Genomic DNA, 12,737 nt, shown 5'->3' with positions numbered 1-12,737 from the left:
GAGGGACAGAAAAAAAACAAATAAGGACCCCAATCGAGAGAAAATACAATAAGACAAGGAAAGTGAATCCCCCAGAAAACAATGACAGCTATACCAAAAAGTAGAATGTTCCTACTTTTTGCACTGACAGATTTGGAAGAGAATACCAATGATGAGACACAAAGATGGAATGATGTGGCAAGTAGCCTCACTGAAATATGGTTTGTAGTAGATATATTTAGCCCCAGTGGCATGAAGGAAATATAAAAATGTATTCCAAACTTATTATTTGATGCGTTTGCCACTCATCAAAAGGCGGTCATTAGTGGTTTAAAGAAATGAAGATGATAAAACAATGCTAATAAGAAAAGCAACCTCACTCCATAACAAAGGAATGCTGTTGGATCCTTGATGAACTATGAGTATTTGGTAATAAAGCCTTCTGATAAAGCGGGTAACATAGTACTAGTAGTGAAAAATTGGGTTGCTGTTTGACTGGAGTTTGAACCCTGGACAAGCAACAGCCACCCTCCCTGCCAAGTGAACAACAAGCTACTAAATAAACCTGTGCTTAACCCAGGGTTCCTTGGCACAAAAAGCAGTCAAACTTAACTTAAAGGAAATGTGTTAAGTTTTTTTTACAGCACATACAATGTAATAACATGAAAACACAACACAAGAAAATTGCACACCAAACTAGAAAATAAGGATATATTTTAATACATTATTTGACACAACAACCACAAATCACATCCAGTAGAACAGGGGTTGCGAATATTAAGTGGAACTAGCGCCAAAAAGCACAAAGCACTAGTTGCAGCTATCTGGTTATGCAAGACCGGGGGAAAGCCACAAGTTCAAGCTGACCGCGATGGAGCATGGGCCGGATATAGGGACCAGCTTAGTTCTAATAAAAGAGTTATCATCACAGTCCAGTTCAAAGGGTTCAGTTTATGATGAAAGAAGACATGAGGAACAGGAAGAGCTTCGCTGATGACCTTCTAAGTAGCACGAAGAGCAGGCTGGGTTTTGGGGACAGTCATTGCTGTGGCACAAATATACTGTTGGTTGTTGCTGGAGCTTCACGTTGCTGGTCACTTCGAGTTGTCGAGCTGTAGCGAGGTGAGTTGGGTGTCTGAACTGTATGTTGGTGGGAAGCATGGCGATGAGGTCAAACAGGAGACATTCATGTTCGCGAAGATCCCAAAAACCTCGGGAGAGATCAACTGAGGCCACACCAAGGGTCAAGAACCTGAGGGGCACCACCTTGGGGTCAGGAACTCATTCTATCTGGGACCAGGTCCTAGTTCAAGATGTTTCAAGCAAGTTCAGTTCATGAACAGGAGATCAGTAGACTAGCAATTGGAGCCTCACTGGTAGTATTGGGTTCAGGAGGAAAAGCAGGGCTCAACAGCAAGGCAGGCCTCAGAGGGTTTCAGTCAGCATCAGGTTGCAGTAGCAGGCTGTCCTTTCACAGGTCCAGAAAGTGAACTGAAGAGTGGGTCTGAGGGCCCTATTTTTATACTTGCTGCCTTCTTTGAAGTTGGGAGATGCTTCTAGAGGCTTCTCTTTGCAGTACTTGGAATTACCTGACTCCCCTGCTCTGGCTCTAAGCTTACTACAGGAACAATGCAGTTGTGACAAGCCCTTATGTGAAGGTAGATCACAGCCTATTCAGTTGCAAGTGGGGCTGTGCCCAGCTCTGACCCCTCATGCAGCCAATAGATGGCTTTTCAGGCAACCTAAACCCTCTAATGTGTGACTGTCTGGTAGGAATTCACAAAGTCCCAACTGCCAACTATACCAAATCATGTGACCCAGGATGTGCTGATGCAAGCACCAAATGGCTAAAGGCAGAAAAATGGCAACTTTCTGAAACGCTTTCTTCTGGTCCAGGGATGGCCTGGCTTGCCAGTGCGGGCTGGACTGTTCCCATGAGGAGCATGCTCAAGACTGATTTGCATATGGCTGTGACTAAACTGAGGGGGCATGGTGAGTAAAAAAACAATGGATTTAACTGGGATCTTTAGACTGGGGTGGATGTTTGATTTGTTCTGCATTCCATCAATCATTTATGTATCCTTAACTTTCTAAAAGTGGCACTTTCAAAATCATAATTTAAATTCTGACTTTACCATTGAAGATGATTTTTAATTTCATTTCACAGATACCAAGCATGAAATGCTGATCTGCCCCACTCAAAAGTTAGCACTTTCTAAATGGAATTATGCAACCCAATGTTATCTTTTGAGACAGGTAGACCTCACAGTAGTGAAAAATGAATTTAGGAGTTTTTCACTGCCGGACACGTAAAATTTAAAAGTACATGTTCAACCATTTTATTACAATCCATCCTGAGTAAAGGCAACTTAGGGCCTACCGTAGGGAAACTTGTATGTATAAAAACTTGAAGTTTTAGGCTTGGCCATGGGGTTATATTAGTTTAAAACTGAATTCAGGCTTTGATGGCATGCCTGGGGCATGTTTTAAGGGGCTACTTAAGAAAGAGGCATAATATGTGCTACAGAGCCACACGTAGCCTTTAATTTATTGGCACTGGGTATATGGTATAACAATTAACAGGAGACTTATACATAAATTACATGTGCCAGTCTTATATAAACCAATTTTACAATGTTTGAATGAGAGAGCACCTGATCTTTAGCACTTGTTAGCAGTGGTAAAATGCACAGATTCCTAAGGTCAACAAAAATGAATTCAGCAAAAAGAGTAGGGGAAAAGGCAAAAGGTTTGGGGGTGAAACTCCATAGATGGACAGGTCAAACACTAATGATGAGTGATATGTATGTTGCAGAAGTAGAAAGACAACTAAATGATGAAAAATTGTTATGAGATTTGAAAGAAAGAATATATGGGGACCGATTCACAGAACTAATCTGAGATAAAATCCTAAACGTACTACTTTTGGTATTCACAGAAGGCATTTGCTAGTTGCTAGCAGTGGACATTTGCCTGAAGCATTGTAGGGCTTGGGTCCTTGGCTCTAGCGCTCTGCTGCACTTCATTATTCTTTTCGGATTGAAAGCGGAAAAAGTTGTATTTTAAAATTTGCAACTCTGTGATTTGTGGAAATTCACAAAATTGATGTACATAAGCGGCGTTCATTTGTCTTTTCCCATTCCCCTCCCTGTGCGCACCATGAATGTCATGAGACGTTGACCGCATCATTCTGCCAGCAAAGGCCCATGCCCGTATGTACCTGACAGCCATTTTAGGCACCATGGCCTCTTTGCCCGCTCATTGAAATCCCCGGCTTCCCTCCTGCGCGCATTTTGAACCCCCCCCCACTCTCGAATGACCCTCTCCCTCTGCGCGACCCTGCTCTGAGAAGTAACCCTCCTGCTTGACCCACGCACCCCCCATCTCCTCCTGAAAAAGCATCCTTCGCCTCAGCTGACAAACCCCCCCCCCTAGCTGTACCTGACTGCCCCCGCTCTCACATGCATAAGTCCGTATGACCCAGTCCTTGGGAGTCACGGCCGCGCCTGACCAACACCTCCTTTCCTTTCATGGATAACCCCTCTGTTGGTAAACCCTCCCTCCGCAATTGACTGTCCACACAGGTCCGAGGCCATCGCCTAAGCCGGGAGATACTGTTTACTGCCCCTTATTGTATGAAGTCACTCCTCTTCAAAGGACCCACTATTGATCCTGGCCTCCCCACCCCCTGGGGTACGATCAGGCGCACACATCCAAAGAATCGGCGGAACACTCAGCTGCGTGATTGCCCCCTCCTCTTATCGGCAGGCTAAGGGCCTCTATTGTGGATGTATGTGGGGTGGGATTGACACGAGGATTACGGGGATGTCTTTTCCCTTGCTTTCACAATGTCTTGATTGTAATAAAGAAAGGTCATCTGTCATAAACCAGGGTATAAGAGTCCAGGCCTCAGAGAGGTTGGTAGAGCACCTCCCGAAAGACACTGTGTTTCGTGTCCGAAATGACAGGCTCTCCTCATGAGTAATAAATCCTGTTCTTGTGATTCCTACTACCAGCGCCCGTCTCTTTATTTGGTAACTATTCAGAATGGGAACTGAGAGGCGACTTGCGCCAGCAACCTGGGCATCGATAGTAATTTGGGCTCACTTTCCACAATTGGCGTCCCAACGCGGGGTCCATCAGTGACATAAGGTCCAGTAAGAGAGATCCAGACGATGAGGTGAACATCTAAATGATTGGAGTATACCTGCCTTGAGAGGGCCCTCGTCCGGCTGCCGATTGAATGAACTTCGCCGATTCTGAACGGACCTCTCTCGAGTGACCTATTGTCCTGACTGGAATCCCACAGGAATGCTGCATAGAGTAAGAGAACGATCGGGCGCTGGAGGAGGAAGACAAAGAACTGTCCATATGGTCCGGTCCGGGTAAGATTAAGTAGGGCGTTTTACGCCTGATTGGTAGGATGGTTTTATCCATCTGATTGTTTGATTGATTGTATTGGAATCAGTATTTAAATACTGATATTGTTTGTTTATTGGTTCATTTAGCTTTGGTTGCTACTTGAAATATTGGTTCTCTTCTTGAGAACGAGACATTCTCTGTTTGCAAACAGCGGCGAATAGGAACGTTCGTCTCTCTTTGCAGATGGAGAAGGGTAGGTAATGCCCCTTTATGATTCGTCATGCCTACCTTTCTCCCCACTGATTGTTTGTTATCGATTTTCATCGATTGTTGCTCTTTGAGATATTCTCTGTCTGCAAACAAGAGGAATAGGAATATTCCGTCTCCCTTTGCAAGCAGAGAAGGGTAGGTAATGCCCCTTTATGATTCGTCATGCCTACCTTTCTCCCCACTGATTGTTTGATATCGATTAAATATCGATTGTTGCTCTTTGAGATCTTCCCTGTCCACAAACAGAGACGAATAGGAATATTCTGTCTCCCTTTGCAGATAGCGCAGGGCAGGTAATGCAGACGTTTGTCCCCGTTGTAATCCGTCATGCCTGTTTTTCTCCCCACTGATTGATTGATTGACTGGACATTGTTGTTCAAGGAATTGTTCGTTTGAGGTATTTTCTGTTTGCAAATAACGTGGAATAGAAATATTCTGTCTAGTCTTTGCAAGTAGTAAAGGGTAGGTTATGCCCCTTTATGATTCGTCAGGCCTATCCACTCCCCACTGATTGACTATTTATTGGGGGTAGCTCACCTGGTCCGCCCAGGAGGCTACCCTAATGAAGGGACATATGCTCCCCACTCATTGACCATTTATTGGAGGTAGGCCATCTGGTCCGTCCAGGAGGCTACCCTAGTAATTGGAGGTACATCATTTGGTCCGTCCAGGATGATACCATAATGAAGGGACATGTGTTCCCCACTGATTGATAATCTAGTTCCACCCGGACCATTTATTGAAGGTAACTTATCTGGTCCGTCCAGGAGTACCCCTAATGAAAAGGACATATAAAAATATGAAGTGATCACCGTATCCTATTAACAGAAACTTTAGCTTGAAACACGCTAAGGAAAGGAAGGAAAAATAATAGAAATCGGGCTAAGTCAGTAACCCCCTGATGAGCTTTCGACTTCACTAAAAATAAGAAACATTAGAAATAGTTCGTAATAAGAAATATAAAATGGCGAAAGCTTGACGGCAAGACAGCCACGAGGTAGCTAGGCTCCGCTGCCTATTCCTGCTCCAAACATGTCTGCCTCACTGCCCACCACACCCAAATAACGGTAACATGAAATAGATACAAATCAATAGATACCTACCCCCATTCCGGAAGCTCCCGAAGTGCAACAGGTCCGCGGTTACGCCCATCCGGAAGGCGAGGCCTCGATGCGGCAGGGCAGGGCCTGGCTGGCCGCCATTGGAAGGGGAGGCTGTAGGGCGGACGGCCCAAAAATCGTAATGGTCTCCCCTTTCCCCTCTTCTGCTGCCCTGCAGGCCACGGGGGGGGGATGTCTTGCCTCAGCCACCGACCCCCCCCCCCTCTCTTGCCTGATCCGGCCATCATCAAAGACCGAAGCCAAGGCGAGGTCGGCAGCGCTTTTCAATTATGGCTTGGACAACTCTAGAAAGTTGCAGGTAGTCCCGCCAGCGGCAACCCCTGATAGTTGCAGGTAGTCCCACCACGAAAGGGGGGGGATGTCTTGCTGCCTCCGACCCCCCCCCCATCTTCATTGCCTGGCACGGCCAATACCGAAGCGCTGGAGCCGAAGAACGGCGCAGGGTCGCTGGAAGGGGGAGGCGGCGCGAATGAGCCTCCCCCACCTCCCTCCAGGTGGAGGCTTCCAGCGACACCCCAACGCTCCTGCTTGAAGAAGGGTCCATATCGAAAAGCGGGTTTTTGCCCGGGACGGGCACACGCCCTGTTCTCCTCAACCTTGAAGATTCTAAAAGAGCCAGGGGGGCCGACCTCTCCACGAGGCGCCCCCCGCCCCCGTCCTCCGATGGAGCCACGAGACGTCGGCGCACTCCTGCCGGCGCCAGCCTCAGTTTGGAAATGGCTAAAATGCAGCAAAGATACAGGCTTGTTCAGTTCCGGTGGAACACCAGAATGACCCGGTAGGAAAGATTGTTGCCGCCCTCCCCACTTTTGACTGATGGTCCGTATTGCTAGTCTGTTACCCCATTGCGAAAAACTTTTTGAACTGCCAAAAGAGGTTCTGGTCCAACCACGAGTCAGTGGAGGCATTCTGACTATACTGGGACTTGCCTGACCTCTCCCAAAATGGCGCCGATACAAAATGAGACTTTTAAACTCCTTGTTGCACCCTGATTGCTCAGCCTTGATGCTCCAAGATATGTATGCAGTTTTTGGACAATGAAAGTAGATAAGATGGATATTGATTATGTGCTTGGAAAAGAAAGCGATATAAGATGGATATTGATTATGTGCTGGGACAGTGAACTGATTTAGGGTGGGTACTAATTATGTTTGGAAGCAATGAATTGGTATAAAATAAGCACTGATTGAGCATTTGGACAATGAATTGATAAACGTTAGGTCTTGAGTAAATAGTTGGACAATGAGATGATATTATTGAAAGTTTGAATTCTTGACACGCATTATACTCGCCCCTTAAAGAAAGTTCGATACGATTTTATTGCACCGCTGCACGTTACGAAATGAATGGCCACCGACTACATTCCTCTTATGCACAGTTCCAGTCTGCTCTGTAGCCGGCCCACTGGGTTGTAGGCCCGTATTTGTGCGCCAACATTTTTCATTAAAGTTTTTGAACACGCAAATATAATCGTAGCGTTTGTATTGATGAATGTTGTCGAAATGTATGGCTACTGTCACCGACATAAGTAAAATACATGCAGCATGATTAAGGTTGAAGGTTAAAAAGGCCCGATACTTAGCAGCTACATTATGTGTCGCAGACAGCCGGAAAGTGTTTTAGACGCCTTTAAGCGATACCAAAGAAATGCCACTTGACTACCACCCTTGCACATGACCTAAAAAGGCCACGATCAAGTGATTCATGTAGATATACAGACCATAGACGATTATCTATCTAAACACTACTGGTCCCTCTGGGCTTAAACGCCGAGATGATAGAGAATGCACCCCGTGGAGATAGGTCGAGTATGTGGTAGGTAAAAACATTTTCGGATTTATGCGCGTTGATGTGTTCCGAATGCTGCCCCCCACCCCCTTCTTTCTCCTCCCTTCTGCAGGTTGCGCCGGAACATCGGCTGAAGTATGGAGGAGTGATGATCGAACGACCGACGAAAGGGGAAGGAGGGGATCTGAGCATAGTACTTATGCTACCGAGTTTTGAAAGACATAGACTTAGATATGACTGTTCCTCCTTAGAACATAGCGACTGGGAGGATGGACTGACATAGAAACTTGACGGGTTAGTACTGTATGACGGAATTTGACTCGAACCAGCACACCAGATAGTGCACCTATGACGTTTAATTAGATAGAGAAAGGACAAGGAAAAGTCCCGGGGTAAGGGTTACCTAGGCACCACCCGTCTGGGAAAGTAGGAATGTTGTTGATGTTCAAAATGTACCACCTCCTTCTCGCACTCTTATAGATATAGCCAAGCTGTCCGACTGTTCTCCCGATCAATACCCTCTGTTGCCTCAGCCTGGAGAACTTCTCACCAAAAGAAGAAACTCTAAAGTGGTTTAAGATCCAACCATGGGCAATAGCCTGACCAGGTTAATTTCTGACCGGCTGACCGAGGTGTAAGTATTAGCGATCGAGAACGCTCGCAAAGATGGCAAACGAAAGGGAAAAGGAGGAAAAGGTAAAAAGAGCTCAGCCGTAGACAAATAGGATACTAAAGATGCACAGCATGCAGAAAGATCTTTTTGGCCAATAACTGTTCTATGTTTTGTCGTGAATCTCTTGTGTATGTAATACATGTACTGTCTTCCTTCATCTGAGTTTGTGTGCATGTACTGTGTGGGTTTATGTCTCCCCTCTGTTCGCGTCTCTTTGTTACCTGACCCCTGCTGTTCTGTGTTGTGAGCGCACTAAAATGACCTATTCCCGTACACGTCTCTCTCTTTCTCTCTCTCTCTCTCCCTCTCTATCTATCTCTCTCTCCCTCTCTCCCTACATGTCATACGTGTACCGAATGGCTCGTTTAGGTTGCGGACGACTCTCACTCTCTATGAGAGTCCCCCTGTTCCATCTTCCTTTTTGTGGTAAAATTGTGCCCCGCTGGCACCAGTCTGATTGGATACTTATTGAACACGAAGGTGTTCAGCGAAATTGACAGAAACTAAAAGGATTGTAACTTGCCATATTGCTACCTCTCCTTTCTGCAAAATGAATGAACTCGAATTGGCTAAGAAAGAAAGGACAGGTAAAACGACTAAGGTCCCTAAATCTGGCCTTTTATAGGGGAACTATATGTCAATGGCACCCTATTTTTCAGTTCGTTAGAGACAAGCGCCAATGTCCAGATTGCCCCCCCAATGCCCAGATTGCCCCACCCCTTTGCACTCAAGCGCGAATGCCCGAAGCGTCCCCGCCCCACCTGATTGACCCCAGCTGCTGTCCCCGATGTATAACTAATGACCCTGACCAACTGTCGCCCCTCGAGAAAAACCTGTTTAACACTGTCCTTCGATGATTGCACCCCCGCTCTGCTTGAAAGAGTTAGCCAGCTCTAAAGGGAAATGTAAGACTGTTAAGGCTCGGTTTAGAAGGACGAGTCTCCCCTGAATGTTGCCAATTTTGGAGTTTTTGATGAAATACGCAAGTGATAGGAGTCTGACCTCTGTCCATATGTGTCATGAATGAACGCCGATTAGACTTGGTGCGAACACAGTAGAAATACCCACATACTTACTTCATGGTAATAGACTTCTGACTATGACCAATGAGCATAACCCCCAGGTGCTAGGATTGCGAGTGGAATTCAAATGTAAAAATCTCTTCTCCTGCCAGTTCTCTAAAACTTGTTTTTACCCATTCAAAGATATACGATCATCGGAGGAGAAGGGTCGGACGTGGCGCACAGCCTGGCTGCAGATCATGAGACACATGCGTCTTCGACCAAAGGTGGAGCCGCAGCACAACAAGATACGGGACGAGGCAGCACTCTCAAACGCGGTAGACGGAAGGATGAAGGGCTGTCCTGAAGCTCTCTGTCCGCTAACCCACGTGTGCCTGAAGCCTCCGTCCCCCTTTTCGAGCCCGATCGATGGGCCTGCTTGCTTGTTATCCTTTGCTCCCTTGGTCCCTTTGGTGTGTCCCAGGAAATCTGACCCCACTCCGCCCTCACTCCCATCGACTATTGAACCACAAACCCTCTTTTCCACGTGACTTTTTGCCGAAAGGAAGAACAGCATTTAGGTGGAAATGGGTTATGCCACGGAAATATAGGTGCCGAGCATAAGGCGCCACTAAAAGGATTGGTTAGGGAACAGGACTGTGGTCTAACAGCAGAGGACAGACCGCACCTTGCAACGCGAAAGGTTAAATCCGAGCTGGACCTATAGCTCCACCGCCGGTGCTCAACAGCGCCAACAAAAGGACACGGACTAGAGCCTACCAGTGATGGCTTACTGTTAAAAAGACACTGTGATGAAGAGATCTTATTAGACTGAATTCCTCCCTCGACTACTTGGTCAAAATGTTCATTGGTCACATTTTTTGAGAAAGTCAGAAGCATTTATGCTATGTAGTACGTTTGCAAATGCAATTTCCTATGTGCTGCATTCTGCCAATCACATCAACTGTTCATGATTATATGCGATATGTTAGTATTGACAAATGCTATTTAGTCAACCACACATGTTTATATGTACGCCCATCAATTAGGAAATGAACTTTGTTATGTAAAAAGCGGCGACTGTGGAAATTCAAAAAATTGATGTACATAAGCGGCGTTCATTTGTCTTTTCCCATTCCCCTCCCTGTGCGCACCATGAATGTCATGAGACGTTGACCGCATCATTCTGCCAGCAAAGGCCCATGCCCGTATGTACCTGACAGTCATTTTAGGCACCATGGCCTCTTTGCCCGCTCATTGAAATCCCCGGCTTCCCTCCTGCGCGCATTTTGAACCCCCCCCCACTCTCGAATGACCCTCTCCCTCTGCGCGACCCTGCTCTGAGAAGTAACCCTCCTGCTTGACCCACGCACCCCCCATCTCCTCCTGAAAAAGCATCCTTCGCCTCAGCTGACAAACCCCCCCCCCAGCTGTACCTGACTGCCCCCGCTCTCACATGCACAAGTCCGCATGACCCAGTCCTTGGGAGTCACGGCCGCGCCTGACCAACACCTCCTTTCCTTTCATGGATAACCCCTCTGTTGGTAAACCCTCCCTCCGCAATTTACTGTCCACACAGGTCCGAGGCCATCGCCTAAGCCGGGAGATACTGTTTACTGCCCCTTATTGTATGAAGTCACTCCTCTTCAAAGGACCCACTATTGATCCTGGCCTCCCCACCCCCTGGGGTACGATCAGGCGCACACATCCAAAGAATCGGCGGAACACTCTGCTGCGTGATTGCCCCCTCCTCTTATCGGCAGGCTAAGGGCCTCTATTGTGGATGTATGTGGGGTGGGATTGACACGAGGATTACGGGGATGTCTTTTCCCTTGCTTTCACAATGTCTTGATTGTAATAAAGAAAGGTCATGTGTCATAAACCCGGGTATAAGAGTCCAGGCCTCAGAGAGGTTGGTAGAGCACCTCCCGAAAGACACTGTGTTTCGTGTCCGAAATGACAGGCTCTCCTCATGAGTAATAAATCCTGTTCTTGTGATTCCTACTACCAGCGCCCGTCTCTTTATTTGGTAACTATTCAGAATGGGAACTAAGAGGCGACTTGCGCCAGCAGCCTGGGCATCGATAGTAATTTGGGCTCACTTTCCACAGATTTACAACATTGTTGAGCCGGCGCTCATTTTAAACATTGTGACTTAGACTTTGTAGAGCCCGCGCTCACCTTTTTAAAATACTCTTGTCGTCTCCCACACACCTTGTGCACTCGTTCTACCCGTTCCACCGCAGCCGTTCATGCTGTTTGAGTGGAGGGAGTATTCTCGAGGCCACCGCACCCTCACTTCCTGCACTGACACACTAGAGCTGCCATTTTGGGCAGGGTTGGCGCTCTAGTGGTTGCAGGGAATCAAACTATAAACTCACAGCATGGCGCGCCAAAGGCAAGCCCGTCTGCGCCCATCCGCGCCCCGGAGCGCCCAACGGCCAGAAACCCTGTCCAAGCCAAAGCAGAAAATCGTAACCCTGAGTCATACTCATCTGAGGAGTTACGACGGATCAGAGGTAACTCCTCCACCTGCTTGCCCCTCGACCTAGCACCTAAAGGCATGGTTAAATGTCCACACTGCAACTTTGTATTCAGTCACAATGCTGTGCCCTAGTGCCATCAACTTCACTCCACAAGTTTTGGAGCATTAACTGCCGCTCTCTGCCAAAAAATAGAGACCACATTTTTGATCTCCTAACTTCCGCCCAGCCAGATGCTCTGTTCTTGACAAAAACCTGGCTTCATGCCAGTTCTGGTCTGGATGTGGCTAGCGCCGTGCCACCCCGCTATGTCATCGTTAGACAAGACAGAGACTCTGGGAAAGGTGGCGGGATAGCGATCATTTTTAAGGCCACTCACTCCTGTCATTTGGAAGCTCTTCCATTCCCCGACTGTGAAGCCGCTTTATTTAAACACGCGGTTTCCCCTCAAATGACACTATCGGGAATGCTTATTTACCGCCCTCCCGATAAATCCACTCTGTGGCTATCATCGTTTGCCGAACGAGTAGCACAATTTGCGCTGAAGTCAGCCAATTTCACGATTCTGGGGGACTTGAACCTCCATTTAGAAGACACTCAAAACAGCTTAAGTAGTATGTCCTTATCTGACTGTGAAGCCATTAACCTAATACTACGCAACCAGGGCCCGACTCACCAGGCTTGTCATTTACTCGATCCAGTTATGTGAAATATTTTGTTTGACTGCAGTGCCCCTGCTTTTCCTCTTGACTAGTCAGACCATTTTGCCATCTATTTTAGCCTGACTTTAGAGAGCGCTAGGAAAGCGACTCTCTCTGGCGTTACAGGCAGTTGTAGAGCTTGGACTAAGCTGAATATTCCTGCGATTAACGCCGCACTACTTGCCAGCCGCCTCGACCCTAAGCTAATGTGTACTTCTTTCCATTGGCTGACCTCTAACATTAACTGCCATCTGCCGTTAAGCTCCAGACGACCCATCACACATCTTCCTCCAGCTCCGTGGTTCACAAACGTTTTGAAAATTCTGAAATCCAAATGTAAACAGCAGGAGAGATTCTGG

This window comes from Lissotriton vulgaris, chromosome 6, assembly GCF_964263255.1.
Source record: "Lissotriton vulgaris chromosome 6, aLisVul1.2, whole genome shotgun sequence".
Taxonomy (NCBI): domain Eukaryota; kingdom Metazoa; phylum Chordata; class Amphibia; order Caudata; family Salamandridae; genus Lissotriton; species Lissotriton vulgaris.
This window is presented reverse-complemented; position numbering follows the sequence as displayed.